General features: G+C 42.4%; 1 protein-coding gene across 3 annotated transcripts in view; it reads left to right on the forward strand.

Moving 5' to 3' along the window:
- The window catches only part of LOC114500569 (membrane-spanning 4-domains subfamily A member 8-like), a 43,307-nt gene that overhangs the window by 14,425 nt on the left and 11,885 nt on the right, over positions 1–16,997 (forward strand). The window contains exon 1 of one of the 3 annotated variants that reach the window (XM_036029518.1): positions 12,994–13,113. The exons of 1 other annotated variant lie outside the window; for it this stretch is intronic. The gene's annotated coding sequence lies outside the window, so the exon portion shown is untranslated. Of the gene's footprint in view, positions 1–12,993; positions 13,114–16,997 lie in introns of those variants that run through there. One more of the 3 variants, XM_028517293.2, reaches the window with a different exon arrangement.

The raw sequence follows: 16,997 nt of genomic DNA on the forward strand, positions 1-16,997 counted from the left end.
CAGACACTTCTACAGGGAAGCCAGGGGAACCTCAGGCAGCAGCTTCCCTAAGAATGCAACTAACCAGGGTCTGTGAATCAAATGAACAAGGCTCTGTGGTCCCTTAACAAAGGACCAAGAAAGTACCTTTGTTTGTCTCACAGCAGGTTGTCTAGGACAAGGGCCCCAGGATGGCCCGATCCCACACCAGATGAGATCATTTTGAAAGTCTCCAAAGGGAAGCTGAATTCTGGGCATGCCTTTCTACTCTTGGCCCACATTTGTGGAGCATCAGAGACTGTCACATCCCAAGACACTGGGACTGAGTTTCCTGCATAACTCCCAGGGGATAAATGGGTCAAATGTTTCCCAAAGATTATCTGTGTTTCCCAGAGATTATCCTTGAGGACACTTATCGCACAAAACATATTATGAAGATGTTTAGGTAAACTTGGCAGCAAAAATCATTATTTAATAGTCCCCTCGCTGGAACATAAATAATTTTTCCTAAAGGATCTGAGAGGTCTTGCACATCAATCCTGTTTAACTTTGTTCAATTCAGGTTTTTCCATTGTTCATTTGCCCACAAACTTTTTTGCACAGTACACCTCTTTACTTGCTGCAGAACTAGGGTTCCCAGAATTGACATTAAGAAACACTTATTGAGATTCTTCTCATCTCAGCTATAATCATTTTCCTCTCCCACCCTGACCCTCTGTGTCTTCTTCAGGTGAAGGGCAGCTTGGGCATGAATATCCTCAGTGGAATCTTTTCCATGGCGGGAATCTGTACCTACATCGTAGATATATCTGTCAACGCCAGATTTAGTAACCACGACAGGTCACTTGTGAGTATCCCTCTTGACCACTGGGTCCAGCTCAGCTGTCTTTAGAAAATCCCTGGAAAGCCACTGACCACCAAGTTTCTTCACCAGACACTACAGCAAACAGAGGTGCTGCCAGAATCAGAACAGAGTTTCAAGTCCCTGACCTGGAGCTTTATTGCTGTTACTCTAAGTGTGTGGCATTACTAAATCTTAGTTTCTGTGTTTAGAAATCAGTACCTACCTTATGACACTGTGGGAGAATTAAATGCAGTTCTACATGTAACACACAGGTACCCACCAAGCTGCACCTCTACTCACAGGGTCCTTCTCACTCATTACTATGGACAAAGGTCTTGTCAACCAAGGTCTTTTGTACAGGACCAGAGGGTGAATATTTAAGGCACTGCTGGCCATCTGGTCTCTGTAGCAACTGCTCAAGCCTGTGTGAAAGCAGACATAGAAATACATAAATGAATGAGTTATCTCAGGTTCTAGGCCAGTGCTATCCAACAGATACATAATGTAAGCCATGTATGTGATTTTAAATTTTCAAGTTGCCACACTATAAAATGAAAAAACGGAACAGGTGAAGTTAATCTTAACAACATTTATTTAACCCAATAGATCCAAAAATCTCATTTCTATATGTAATCCATGTAAAAACGATTAATTCAATATATTGCATGTTGGGGACCACGTCTCTGAAATCCAGTGTGTGTCTTGCATTTACATCATATCTCAAGTCCTCAGGGGACTCATGGCCACCAGATTAGAAAGTGCAGCTACAGAAGAGTCCCATGAAAACTCAGTGACTCCCTCTGCACTACAGTCCTGTCCTCCCTACCCACTCAAGGTTATCACTGCTAGTGCTTGTCCCTCTCCCTTGTCCCCACTTCTCTTCTACATCCATTTCCCTCCTTTGCTAGAGCTTTTCATCAGCATCTATACACCCTTCTCTTCCCTTCATCTTCAAAAACAAATTACCTTTCAGTTACTGCAGCTACCACCCTAGATCTATAACCACGTCTGCAGAAAAAAAGAATTGTCTGTCTCACTGTCTCCACTTCTCTCCTCTCAAAACCTCTCTTGAACCGACTCTAACCACACTATCAGCCTCACTTCTCCAAAAACCTCCTCTGCTCAAGGTCCCCAATTTTATTTGGAGACCTCTCCGTGGCTTCCAGGCCTTGCTGCTAGTGTTCCCCCACTCATAATGGTCACTCTCTTCTCTGTCTCCCTTGCTGTTACTTTTCATTATTCTCTGGCTTTATCCTCATTCTTCTGTTTCTCTCTCTACTCACTATTTTGACAATCTCATCCTATCCAGTGACTTGAAACACTTTCTCTATGACAATGACTCCCCACACCTATCTCCCAGACTTCAGTCTCTTGAATCCAGTTGTACACTCACCATCTTGAAATTAACATACCCCATTCTGATCTCCAGATTTTTTATCCCAAACACTCTCTCGGGTTCCTGTTTCCCCACTGATGACAACTGTATCCTTCCAGTCACTCAGTACGAAAACTCAGTGAAATCATCACCCCTCTCTATTTCTCCTGCACCTACCAGCCAATGCCTCAGGCAATCCTGTAGTTTTTACCATTACCATGCATCCAGAATCCATGTGAAGCTGTCACCACCTGGCTTCTAATCTCAGTTTTGCTGATGATTGTTCTTGAAAACAGAACTACCCCATCCCGGCCACCCACCTCACCTCTGGCTGCAGTCCAACATCTAAACAAGGACAGCTGAACTTCATCACAGCTTTGCACATGATTAGCCAGGAGATGGGGAGCTCCAAGGAAGGGCTCAACAAGCATGAACAAAGACTCATCAAATAATAACTATCACCTAAGCTGCTTCAGGAACCCTTCTGCCTTGTGGAACATTTCTTTTTATTTTTTTATTTTTCAATTACAGTTGACATACAAAATGTTATTAATTTCAGATGTAAAACATAGTAATTAGACATTTATATACCTTATGAGGTAATCACCCCAATTATTCCAATACCTGTATGACACCACACATAGTTATTACAATATTATTGACTATATCCCCTATGCTGTACTTTACTTTACTTGCCTCTGACTTTAAAACTCTCAGTTTGTACTTTTAAACCCTTCATTGTTTTCACCCATCACCCAACCCTATTCCTATAAGAAAGTTTTATTTATAAAAGAATTTTGTTATTAAAAACACATTTGAAAAGGTCCAGCATCATTTGTAAAGGCTCTTCCTCTCTAAGCTTCTGTGATTCCTTGACTAACACATCATCACCCTGAGTTCCCTCTGTCTGGACACCCTGTCCTACATCCCTGTCTTTAAATCTTGTCCTCAGCATGGATCTCTGTTTCCTCAGTGCCCTGGGTAACCTTTTGGCTCTTTTGTAGCTCTTATCGTGTCTGCAGTAAATTATAATTATCTACAACTGCACCTGACTCCCTTATTAGATTGTGTCTCTTAAAATGCCTTCTTAGACACTCTAACAAACAGATGCTTAATAAATATTGCTAGATTTAGGGGGAAGAACAAGACATTGCTAAGAAAGTTGTCTCCAAAAGGCAGGATTCTCTGAGCAGCTAGCTGTTATACACACCATTTTAAAAATCAGAATCAACAAATATTTGTTTGTTACCTACCATGTGTCAAACACGTTCACTTTTGTATTTATTCTCTCCTATAATTGGAATCTAAATGATTATTGAGATTATTCATCCCTTGCCCTTTTAGGATTAAAGTGGATTCTACCCTAACTCTCTCCCAGATACAGAAACACACCCCATTCTCCTGGGTACTCTTGGAGAAGAGCAGGGAAGGGCTGAGATGTCCCCTGCTGCTCAGGTGAACTCTACTACTGCTGAACTAGTTCAGCTTGGGGGTCTTTGCACTAACTTTTTCCCTAAATTCAAGACAGCCTGAATTATTTCACCCCACAAAATGCCACTGTCAGAAGCCAGGAAGGTTGTTTCACTGGCTCACTTTCCCTAAAGGTTCAGGGGGGTGGTGGAGGTTTACATCTGAGCCCAGGCAACTACTGAAGACTGAAGATGGCACATCCCTCACACACCATGTGCCTTTCTTTGTCTGCAGGCTCCACCTCCCATCCTGTGGCTCAGTCCTGTCTTTCTCCTCTAACCCTTTCACTTTCCTTTCTGCTCCTTGTCCATGCTCCCAAATTTCTATTCACTTCTTACACAAAACATTTTATCTTTCTCACTAACTCCAGGCCACACCTTAAGTCTCGTCCCCTGTGCCTGAAATAAGGTATCAAGGTGTTGCCCTAAAAAATGACTACTCTTTCCTGACAAACACCTGCAGTGTTTGCCCCTCACCCAAACCTGGTGAGATATTTTATCCATGACATGAGACAAAGTTATAGGACTTCCTCTAAGCTATAGCCACCATCCATTGCAGAGACATGCTCTGAGGCAGACCTCATACTCCCAGAGCAGCACTAATAAACTTCCGGTTCGTTCTGGTTCCAGAGCACTGGATTCGCTACTTCTGGCATTCTGCTCATCTTCAGCCTCCTGGAGCTCTTCATTGCCTCCACATGTGCCCACTTTGGCTGCCAACTGGTCTCCTACGTGAGTTCAAAGAGCCTCAGTGGGTGGAAAGATGCCCCAAAGAGGGTGAAACCCAGAAGGATCTTCAGGCTTCCCCTTCCTCCCTGGGAACAAGGGAGTTTGGTAATGTCTAAAGGCATCCTTGAATACCCAGTTCTCACCAGAGCACCTCCTATGCCTGTCTTTTCCAGGGCACCGTGGTCTACCAGACTATCTACGTGTCAAACCAAGTGTCCAATCCAGAACCAGTGAACTTGCCACCATCTTATTCCCTTGAGGTGCAGCACTCCAAATAGGCCAAACGCTGTAGAAGCATCTTTCACTGGGATCAAAAGAAAACCTCCCCTTTTTGTGCCTTTGAAACTTAGCTTTTTCCTTCCCTGACAAACTAAGGAGCATGTCTGTCCAACTGTGTGCACCCTGAACTCCCTTTACTTCAGCCTGGTAAATTGTCTGTGCCTCTATTAAAAAGGAAATGGAAATTTCAAGTGGATTTTAGCAAAGCGGTTCTCCCTAAGGCAGCCACATGTGGGGAAGTAGTGTGCACGTATTCATGTGCTTACCTGTGTGAGCTTAGGAGTTAGAGTAATAAATGTCTAAACAGCCCAGGCTTCATTCTTTCAATCATTCACTCATTGAATAAATATGCACCAAGACTTGATATGTTTAAGTCTCTTTCATGGCAGGGGAATGGTGAACATGGGTGAACACATCAAATCCTAGATTTCAAGGAATTTCTGCCTCAGAAAGGAGAACAGCATGCAAACAACTCTCTCTAACACAAGGCAGAAGGTAGGGCTGTGTACAGAGGAAAAGAGGGAAATGATTTATCCTGGCAGTGATGGGGAAAGCAGTGAAGAAGTCTGCTTGAGAAATCAGATTTATTCGGACACTAAAGGACAGAGTAGGGGATTTATTTTGTTTGTTGTTGCTGTTAAGTTTTATGCAATAAGAAACTGCAGTGTTGGGAGGATATTTGGAACAGTGGGTCATCCACTATCATGATCATTTTATATACATGGTTACCATGATGTAATAGTTCTCAAGAATATTGTCTTAATATATCTTCCAAAATTATGATGCTAGTATATCATTATACATGGAAGGGTAGGCATAAATTAAAAGAGAAATGACTATGTCTATAATTTCCAGATTTGCACACATTATTAACTTAAATATTGTTATCCATGATGACCAGTTGGCTTCCAAATGGTTAGGTGACAACAGATTATGGCAGTAACCTCTAAAGTCCAGGTGCCATCAAACTTTCTTTTATGGCAGAAGCCTGGCAATAACTTTTTTGTTGTTGGTACTACACACAGAACATGATTTAATCCTATGTCTATTTTTAAGTGCTCACTTTACCTAAGAAGTTTCCTCTAAATGGCATGTGACTTAATTCCATGTACTTCTGCACCAGCACTTTCTCTGACCAGGAGCCCTTGGCTTCCCGTCAGCTGCTCAGAAGTGGCTGAGGTTCCAAGGCCCCCCATGGGTTTTCTAGAACTGAAAGAGGCTTAGGAAATCATGGGCAACAAAAATGGAGGATGGAGCATGTAATATTCTGGTTTCAGACCAGCCCTCCACCTATCTGTTTTGTGAGCTGAGACATTTGTTCATTTGGGTCCCCAAAAGGGGCTGGACCATTTGGGCCATTCTCAGAGGGCAAGGTGGTCAGAGTGAGCCTGGCCCTCTCTTCATTTTCTTCTTCAGTGTTACCTCCCACTGCCCCATCTGACTCCATACCTTCTTGGTCTCCAGATCTCTGATCCCCTACCTTGATCCTCCACTCTGTTCTCAGAGCTTCCTTCCTGACTTGTCTGACCTGTGAGTTAACAAACATGCCCCAGATCTGTCCCGCCTCCTCATAGAAAGCAACTTGAAACACACCTGGTGCTTCTCCAGAGAGGTGACACCTGCCACCTGCACTGCTGAAATCACCAGGGGGCTTGTTGGAACAGACTCCCTTTCCTATCCTTCTGCTCACATTATTTCCTCTGTGTGCTAGGTTCCTCATCCGGGGGGGTTGGGGGGGGAGGGGGGTGCGGTTGACCAACTGAGGTAACAGATCACTGCCACCTGTGGGCAATAACTTGTGTGCTTGCTCTGCACTTTTCCACAAGCCATCCACTGCACACCTCCATTCACTCCATCCCCTCCTGAACAATGACACATGAAAACTGGAAGAGACCTGGGAGCTCTATGGATAGATGGAAACACACAGGTGGAGAGGGAAGGCATTTCCCCAAGGTTGGCAACAAAGCTTGGAGCACAGGCAAGACCAGAGCCAGAACTCCAGAAGGCCAGTCCATGGCTCCTTGCAGAAGCAAAGACACCTGGTGGGAAAAGTAAGGTGATTTAGTTCAAAAGATAGTGTCTTACCCTGGCCTGTGTAGCTCAGTGGATTGAATGCGGGCTACGAACCAAAGAATCGCAGGTTCGATTCCCAGTCAGGGCACATGCCTGGGTTGCGGGCCACGGCCCCCAAAACCGCACATTGATGTTTCTTTCTCTCTCTCTTTCTCCCTCCCTTACCTCTCTAAAAATAAATAAATAAAATCTTTTTTAAAAAAGATAGTATCTCTACCACCTTAGCTGCCACCACTCTTGCCCCAGCTTTCTTCTGAATCCTGACACCCTATTCCAGTGGCAATACTGCTGTCACCAAAGTCATCAATGTCCCCATTTTGGCAAGCTCAATGGTTCTGTTTTCATACTTACCTTTTTTGACCTTTGCAGAATTCTGACCCAACACTGTCGAAAACACTGTCTCCTGGTTCTGCCACAGCCTCTCTCCAACCTGATATTTTACAACTATGAAATTATTGCCATTCTGGCAGATGGAATACCAGCTGTCTCAGTGATCTGGTTTTTGATCTCTGATACCAATGGGTTGAGCACCCAAGTATTCTACTCAGGTATTCTTTGGCTATTTAATTTTCCCTTTTTTCTAAAGTCAGTTAATCTCTTTTGCCTATTCTTCTACTGGGTTGCTTCCCTTTTTCTATTTGATTCTTCAGGTCATAGTCTATTCTGCATGTTTTCCCTTTTTTTAGTTGTGTGTTCCAAGTGTCTTTCTCCAATCTTTTGGCTTCTCCTTTTACTTTCTTTAGGGTATCTTTGATGAAGAAAAGATCTTAATTTTAATGTGATCTAACATGTTTGAAATTTTATGATTTATGCATTTTATATCGTGCTTAAGAAATATTTTCCTGAATTTCCCCAAGAATTTGTGCAGCATGGAAAGCTATACATAGCAAAGCAGTCAGCAAAGTGCTGGCAGTCGAGGGTCAGTAGGAAGAGAAGCCTGGATTACAAAAGAGGCTACTGATGCCCAAGAGAACTGCATGGAATCAGGTGGCTTTTTCAGGAGCTGGTAGTAGCCTCCACATACCCACACAGATTGAAGATTCAATCTAGAGAAAGAGGACCAAATCCTGACACTGGCTTATATACAGAGGGTGTAACACTCCTAGTAAGCAAAAAGACAGTCACCTCTTCATTGACAGGCACATTTCAACTACTGCCTTCAAAACCAAAGCACAACTAGAGGAGAGAGAGAAGGGAGGGGACCCCATCCCCCATCAAACATTCCACTAAGCTATTGGAGCCAAAAGACTAAGTTAAGGCAGAAGGTAAACTTTGACTCATATGATATTGAAGGCTTAAAATGACCAGTTCTGAGTCTTAAGAGCCTACATGAGAACTTTTCTTTTTATTTTATTTTAATCATTGTTTAAGTACAGTTTTCTCCCTTTTACTCCCATTCCAGCCCACCCACCCAACTGTCCCTACTTCCCTCCCATTACCACCCTCCCCTTAGCTTTTGTCCATGTGTCCTTTAAATTTGTTCCTGTAAACCCTTTTCATTCTCCCCTGAAATTCCCTCTTCTCTCCCCTCTGATCACTGTCAGTCTGTCCCCTATTTCAGTGTCTTTGGTTATATTTTGCTTGTTTCTTTCTTTTGTTGTTTAGGTTCCTGTTAAAGGTGAGATCATATGGTATTTGTCTTTCACTGCCTGGCTTGTTTCGCTTACCATAATGCTTTCCAGCTCCATCCATGCTGTTGCAAAGGGTAGGAGCTCCTTCTTTCTTTCTGCTGCATAGAATTCCATTGTGTAAATGTACCATAGTTTTTTGATCCATTCATTTACTGATGGGCATCTAGGTTGCTTCCAGCACCTAGCTGTTGTACACTGTGCTGCTATGAACATTGGGGTGCAAAGGTTCTTTTCTATTGGTGTTTTAGTGTTCTTAGGATATAGTCCCAGCAGTGGAATTGCTGGGTCAAAAGGCAGATCCATTTTTAGTTTTCTGAGGAAGTTCCATACTGCTTTCCGTAGTGGTTGGACCAGTCTGCAGTCCCACCAAAAGTGCACTAGGGTCCCCTTTTCTCCACAACCTCTCCAACACATGTTGTTCGTTGCTTTGTTTATGATGGCCATTCTGACTGGTGTGAAGTGGTATCTCATTGTGGTTTTAATTTGCATCTCTCTGATAGCTAGCAATATTGAGCATCATTTCATGTGTCTTTGGATCTTCTGTATGTCCTCCTTGGAGAAGTGTCTGTTCAAGTCCTTTGCCCATTTTTTAACTGGGTTGCTTGTCTTCTTAGAGTGCAGTCGTGTAAGTTCTTTATATATTTTGGAGGTTAAACCCTTGTCTGAGGTATCATTGGCAAATTTGTTTTCCATACAGTTGGTTCTCTTTTTATTTTGATACTGTTTTCTTTAGCTGTGCAAAAGCTTTTTATTTTGATGAGGTCCCATTTGTTTATTCTTTCCTTTATGTCCCTTGCTCTAGGAGACATGTCAGTAAAAAAGTTTCTGCGTGAAATATCTGAGATTTTCCTACCCACATTCTCTTCTAGGGCTTTAATGGTGTCACGGTTTATATTTAAGTCTTTTATCCACCTTGAATTTGTTTTTGTATAAGGTGTAAGTTGGTGCTTGAGTTTCATTTTTTTGCACGTAGCTGTCCAGTTCTCCCAACACCATTTGTTGAAGAGGCTATTTTTATTCCACTTTATGTTGCTGCTTCCTTTGTCAAATATTAATTGACTGTATAGACTTGGGTTTATTTCTGGGCTCTCTGTTCTGTTCCATTGGTCCATGTGCCTGTTTTTGTGCCAGTACCAGGCTCTTTTGATTACAGTGGCCTTGTAGTATAGTTTAGTGTCAAGTATTGTGATCCCTCCTACTTTACTCTTCTTTCTCAAAGTTGCAGCAGCTACTCGGGGTCGTTTATGGTTCCATATAAATTTTTGAAGTGTTTGTTTTATGTCTATGAAATAAGCCATTGGTACTTTAATAGGTATTGCGTTGAATGTGTAAATTGCTTTTGGTAGTATGAACATTTTGATGATATTAATTCTTCCAATCCATGAACACGATATATATTTCCATTTGTTTGTGTCTTCCTTGATTTCTTTCCTGAGTGTTATGTAGTTTTCTGAATACAGGTCTTTCACCTCTTTGGTTAGGTTTATTCCTAAGTTTGTGTTTTTTGTTTTTGTTTTTGTTTTTTGCTATTTCAAATGGGATTTTTTCCTTGATTTCTGCTTCTGCTGTTTCATTGTTGTTGTACAGAAATGCCTTTGGTTTCTGGGTATTGACTTTGTATCCCGCTGTTTTGCCAAATTCATTTATTAGGTCAAGCAGTTTTTTGGTGGACTCTATAGGATTTTCTACTACATGAGAACTTTTAATAAGAAAACTGAAACATTATAATGGAAGAACCACCCACCCAACTCCACTCACCACAAGGATTAAATACCACAGTTCTACTGCATGAACCTGAGTGCCTTTCCCAAGAGCTCTAGTCCTGCCTTCCCACAGTGCTTACCATTCTCAGCTCTCTTGTGTGCCTAGCACAACAGGTACACCTAATATACAGGAATGCATTGGCAAAATTTCTAATGCTCTGTGTGAGCTCACACAAAAAGGTGCGCCTGAAATATTGGAATGCATTGGCAAGCTTAACTAATACCCTGTGATAGCTAACAGTACATTTTCTAGCACATGAATTCCTTGGAGGGAGCCACAAAAGGAGTCCTCAACAGTCCCACCAGGCCTACTCTTTACTTCATGTGTGAGGACTTCCAGAGTTCTCTTTGCTGTGCACCAATTCACATTCTGCTCATGTTCTGACTCACTCATTCTTTTTTTAATGCCATTTACTGATCCCCCACTGATCCCACATGCTCTGCACAATTGAAAATGTTGATGAGTCTGTGGAGCTTTTACAAACTTTCTCTACTATTTTCCCATAAGACATGCACCTTGAAAACTATGAACAGAAAATGATAGTACAAATGTGATAATCTTCTTAGATGTCCTCCTGCTGCCTGTGATGGTGTTCTATCTTGCACATGGGTATGTTTCCACTCATCCTGAAAAGCCATGTTGCAAAATGACCTCTGGAAAGTCAGGTTTGTGTACATGATGGGCTGGTAAGAAAAAGTATTGAAACATTGGTGATTGGAGATAGAGAAAGCTTTATTCAGTTTGGCTGAGATGAAAGGACAGGAGAGGGAAATCTCTCAAATCCACCTCTCTCAAAAAACAAAAACAGGCTGCACCAGTCTGTATTCCCACCGACAGTATGTATGCTATTTACAATAGCCAAGTGCTGGAAGAAACCAAAGTGCCCATCAGTAAATGAATGGATCAAAAATCTGTAGTACATTTTCACAATGGAATCCTACACAGCAGAAAGAAGGAGCTCCTACTCCTCATGACAGCATGAATGGACCTGTAGGGCATTATGCTAAGTGAAATAAACCAGCCAGTGAAAGACAAATACCATATGATCTCACCTATGGGGTGAGACCTAATGGGACCTAATCAACAAAACAAACAAGCAAGCAAAATATAACCAGAGACATTGAAATAAAGAACAAACTGACAGTAACCAGAGGAGAGGGGGGAGATGGATAATGGAAGACAATAGGGGAAGGATTGTCAAGGAACATATATACGGGATGCAAGCATAGAGATGAAGGGGGTAAAATCAAGGATGGGGGGTGGGGAAGGGTGGGGCAGGGGGAGTGGTAGGGAAACAATGGAGGCAATTGTACTTGAACAACAATTTATAAAAGGAAGAAAACATCATATTGAGGTAATTGCCCTGAGATTTCTATGAGCCAGGCCTTCTCCAGGGAAGGACAAGTTGTCATGTATTTATTGGGAGCCCTTTGTTAATTTGTATGAAGCTTTTTAAGTTTTTCCTTTAGATTAAAAATAGTTATAGTTGTCCTCTTTGCCACCATGTGGGGCAAGGAGAGAGGACCAAAGAGAGAAACAAGAACCCACTTGCCCATCCATCCGTTTTCTGCTGTTAAAAGAGTCAGATAACTGCGAAAGCTGAGAGGGAGCATTCAAATATGATAATTTGAGAGACATTGAATACAGAGCCTTCTTTGAAAATGTGGGCAGGATATAGAGAATTCCAGGTGCTAAAATATTGCCCCAAAGTTCTTAAGAGTAGAAGCAAACCAGACTCTGTAGCCCGTGTGGATGGCATCACCCTCACAGCTGTGTGCTGATCCTGCTGGTGGCTCAGCCAATGAAAGGGGAAGTCAGAGGGAGAGAGAAGTGAGACTTCACCCTCCCTTTGCTGGTCACAGTTGGCCAGAACCTGGGGTCTCCTACCTAAGACCTCAGCTCCGATCAGGCAGCTCGAATTTTTGGATGCAGCTCAGGCTGGCTGCTGTAGTAACAGGATTCATGCCTCTTGTCCTTTACATCTGAGGGGAACAACTTCCCTATATTACTGGCTCCCAGGTGTGCCAACAGCCCTTTGGGTCACCATGGTCTTCCCACATTTCTCTTAATAGGTCCTTCACTAATCTTTCTTCAGTGATAGACATTAAGACTGCCCTGTGTTTTCCTCCAGGATCTCAGGGGATACAGAATGCACATGAGTATGTGTAAGCCATCCTCATGCCCAGAGCAGTGGGATCTGTGTAAAGAACTGAATATTATGGAAACACTCAGTCCTCTCTGGGTGAGTAAAGTATAATACTCCATATGCTACCTTTCTCTAGCAGGAGAACCCAGAGTAGTAACAGTTCCCCACTCCTGGAAGTGCTCAGAACTGGCAGGGATGTCATACAAGATCCATGAGCATCATTTGGTGGATGAGGAGGTTAAATTAGATATACAGCCTCCATATCTACTTCAGTCTTTAGTCTCATATTGTTGCCAGATTAATTAAAAGCAAGGCACTAGGTGTCTTTTTGTGTGTTCCCCCAAACAGGCACTGCCTTAAGGATTTGGACACTGTGAGAGAATAGAAAAGTGATATGTGGAGAGAGGAAATTAAGTAAAGTGTGTGTTCGTGAATAGGTTCCTATTCACTGCTGAGGCATTTGTTAGTCCATCATACACACAGCTATGCACATCACCCCTGAATGCCAAGTTCAGTTCTATGAAATCCCACCAAATATGACTCTTCCTTCTCCAGACAGATACTGGTAAACTCTTGCCCAATTGAACTGCATTTAATTGGTTTCTTACCAATTACAAAAAGGAAATGTGGGTGAGAAACCTCATATTATGCAGCTGCTTAGCTCCCCTGTCATTGAAGGAGTTTTTTCAGATCTTTCTAGACATATCCCCTGTGAGTACACAGTAGCGTGAGACCAGTGTGCTTATTCTTCAGGAAAAACAAATTGCCCACAACGAAACACTGGAGAAGAGGCGCAGGAGAGACTGAGCTGCAGGCTGAACAACGTGAGTATACTTGATCTAATGATTTCTTTCGGTTACTCACGGATGCTGGTATGATTTTTCTGACAAATGAGACTTACAATAATGTCACGGGATGAGGAGTGGACCCAGACTGGTTGTGCCTCAGACCAGCCATAGTGTGTGTTTTCTTGACTTTGAATAGGAAAGATTTCATATCACAGGTCAGGTTGATTTGGAGAGTACATTTACTAACACTGAGGACAGTAAAACAAATGAAGGATTTAGGGTGGAAGAAGCAGCAAGAGAGAACCTAGGCGGAGCTCTGCTTTGACTCCCTAGAAATGTTATAGAAAAGAAGTGAGCCACACTGGGCTGTGTGAACTCACTGAGAGGTAAAAGTCACAGTGACAGAAGTGAGTCAAGGTGGGGCTGCTTTTGTCTCACTGAAAAGTCAGAGAAAAAGAGGACTTTGGAAACACGTTCAGGGAGTAAGGCCAGAACAAGCTGCTGCTGCTGCTGCCTGCCGCTGCCCTGGTTGCAAGTCTTCTGGATCCTTAGATTTAAGAGGAAGAAAGTAGGAAGGTCATGGGCATGCTCTAGAGTGAGCGTGCAATGGTATTTTTTGTTTTCAGGGATTTTATCTCTCTTTTGCAGATGACAGTCTTAGGGGAGGTTTTCAGCAGAATATTCATCAGCCTCCTAGGTGTAATTTTAGTATGATGATGTATCAAAATGAGCATATAGGAGAGTTTGGGATTATTCTTTGGTCTGCTTTAGTGTTTACTTATCTTGAGTCTCTCTGGCTCTAATCAGGTGTTTGTTACTTTATTGCCCTGACCTCATGCATCTCAGGGTTTGGCTGGCACAGATGCCATTATTAGGGTTCCTATCCTCTATCTCTCACCAGGGTGATTTAAACTATTTACTCATGGATCAGAGAGGAAAGGTATATACCATTTGTTCTCCAGTGTTGTTGGTTAGGAAAATGAGGTTTTGTGAGTCACTAGCTGTATACTGGTCAAGTTGTTTGGCCTTGTTTAATCTCAGTTTTCCCATCCGCACCATTAGAAATGTTTCTAGCTTCTAACAGTTCTGCCTTACTTCTTTCTCAGACACTTCCATTTCTGAAGTCTTTGTGGGTGATGAGGGAGAAGGGCATGTCTTCAGCAACAGCTTCCTCCTGACAAGGGCTGTCATCCCTGCCTATGTAGGGTCAAGACACTTCTCCCTGCCTGCTGTAAGGGAGACAAGGGAATGAGATCTGAGGCCAGAACAGAGAGGCCATTGGCTGATTCTTCCAAAGTAAGGATATGCCAGAAACCCCACAGAGTCATTGCCTTCACACGGAATTGAGGTATTTTAGAGGTAACAATTTTGACAAGAAGGTAAAAAAGGCATGGCCCTAAGGTGAGGAGGATATCTATACTTAGGGAATTGAGGGTGGATAAAAACCAGGCAATAGTCTCCCAGATTAAGCTGGCAGAAGGGTTCCCCTTTCCAAAGTTATGAGTCCATGTGGCTTGGTCATAGATTTTTTAATATAGTTTCTTCTACTTGACATGAAGAGTTAATGCAGCAGGCTTCATTTATGACTGCACACACCCTTCCTCTGTTACTAAGTAATCAAGGCTTACTCTGTTACCTGGTACAACATTAGCAAGGGAATCTAAAGACTGTTGTAGATTTTGAGGGCATGGCTAGTACTTCTTTTAGGCCATTGTATACTATCTGTTCAATTAATTTAAGGTGGCATCTGATTGGCAAACCCTCCCCATGGAATATTATGCTGATGGCTGCCCTTATGCCAGTTATCATAGTCTTATCCTTTTTATCCTTCTTGTCAAAGTGTTACCTCTAAACTACAACAATTCCGTGTGAAGACTATGATTCTGTGGGGATTCCTGCATATTCCTACTTTAGAAGAATCAGCCAATGGCCTCTCTGTTCTGGCCTCAGATCCCATTCCCTTGTCTTCCTTATAGCAGGCAGGGAGAGGTGCCTTCACTCTACATAGGCAGGGTCAACAGCCCTTATCAGCAGGAAGCCGTTACTGAAGACATGCCCTTCCCGCTCTGGCTTACATTTTTTGAGGGTGAGTAGTGTCATGAACAGTGACAGAAATTGCTCATGGGCTAAGAAAACCTAAGGTGTACTGGCTATGAAATTATGTGTTGTTAACACATGGATAGCCTAGAGCAGGTAATGGTTAGTGGAAGTTGGTAAAATGTCAGCCAGCATACAGTTGTCTATTTTGGAGGTGTCCACAGAGAAAGAGGTATCCAGGAGGGGTGCAAGCTCAGCCCACATATGTTGTTGAAAACCAGGCCTGGAAGGTCCAACCCCAGCAGGAGTTTTCTATGCAGTCATGGTAAGGGTTCCTTCTTTTAGGAGATGGTTCCTTGTTCCTGTGGTGTTTTATGTGTTCTGGGGACTTGGTAAATGTGTTTCCACTTAATATTAGTTTTCTCTCACCAATAACTGCAGGTGTTCTGGAGGTCAGCTTGAGAATTAGTTTTCCAGGCATCTAATTTGGCCCTGTAGTCTAGGGAACACTAGTGTGTCAGATTGAAGGTACAGAAAACATTGTCAGAAAAAGTCTTTGGATATATCAAAGTTAGGACAGAATTATCTAGTTCAAATTTAGTGACACATTCGTTCAACATACCACAATGACAGTAGGGTTCTGTAAGGGTCTTCATAAGAGCCTTAATATTGACCAGTTTTATTCTAACTAATGCGCACAGTGAGGTTGCTGCAAAGAAAGCCATCAGGAACTGGAAGGTGGCTTACTAAAAAAGAACTGGCTTTTTCAAACTTTTTGAGAGTTCCTAAAACCAGACTTAGTGTGTTGAAGGCTGTAGGTTGACCCTGAGGCAGGAGTGCTCTTTGGATTGATTGTTAATGGCAGAGCCAGCAATTGAGAAGTTGATTTTCAACAGCGACAGTATTGAAAGAGCTTACCAGTATATTAGCCTCCTACTCTCCTTGTAAGGTCTTTACTACAGTAAAGATATGAAAATAGGAAGGATAAACATTTTTGGTTAAAATTTAAATAATTTGAGTGGAGTATACAGAAACATTTTTTTCCTGCAGGAATAGGCTTAGTGTACTAACAGGCTAGTAGAAAGAGTGTCAAAAATATGAGAAAAACCATTATATTAAAGCCTGGCCATGATGTTATTTATCTGTAACAGGTTCTTGTTTCTTGAACAGGAACTTGAGGTCCTTGATGGGGTTCACAAGAGTAGGAGTAGGATTATTATTCCTGTGGAGACTCACAAGAAACAGGTTTGCTTGGAGATAAATGAACCAAACTGGCTATTTCTATAAGCTTTACTGAAGTCAGGGTGCTTAGTAGGACTTGATGTGGGTCCTCCAATGTGGCCTGTAGTTGGGACTCAGGACTATTGTCCCTCCAGATTTTTCAATAGACCATGTCCCCTACTTTAGCCTGTTTGTGTCAGGATACTTTACCAAGGGCACGTGGAATTTTGTTTCCATACATACTCTTGTAATGCCTCTTCTGCCTGTCCTACATTAATGATGTAAAATAAGAACTGGGCGATCTCTTCACCTAGTAGCAGGTCCTTTAGCTTTTTCTTGTCTGGAAAGTTCTTTATTTCTCCTTCAATTTTAAATGATAGCCTTGCTGGCAAAGTAGCCTTGGCTATAGGTCCATATTAAACACCCGAAATGTTTGATGCCAGTCTCTTCTGGCCTGAAGTGTTTCTATTGAGAAATTAGATGACAGTCTAATCAGAGCTCCCACGTAGGTAACTAACTGCTTTTCTCTTGGGACTTTTAAGATTCTCTCCTTGTCTTTAAGCTTTGCCATTTTAATTATGACATGTCTTGGTGTGGGCCATTTTGGGTCTATCTTGTTTGGGACCCTCTGCACATCCTGAACTTGTGTGTCATTTTCCTTC

Source organism: Phyllostomus discolor, chromosome 6 (assembly GCF_004126475.2).
Source record: "Phyllostomus discolor isolate MPI-MPIP mPhyDis1 chromosome 6, mPhyDis1.pri.v3, whole genome shotgun sequence".
In the NCBI taxonomy this organism is placed as follows: domain Eukaryota; kingdom Metazoa; phylum Chordata; class Mammalia; order Chiroptera; family Phyllostomidae; genus Phyllostomus; species Phyllostomus discolor.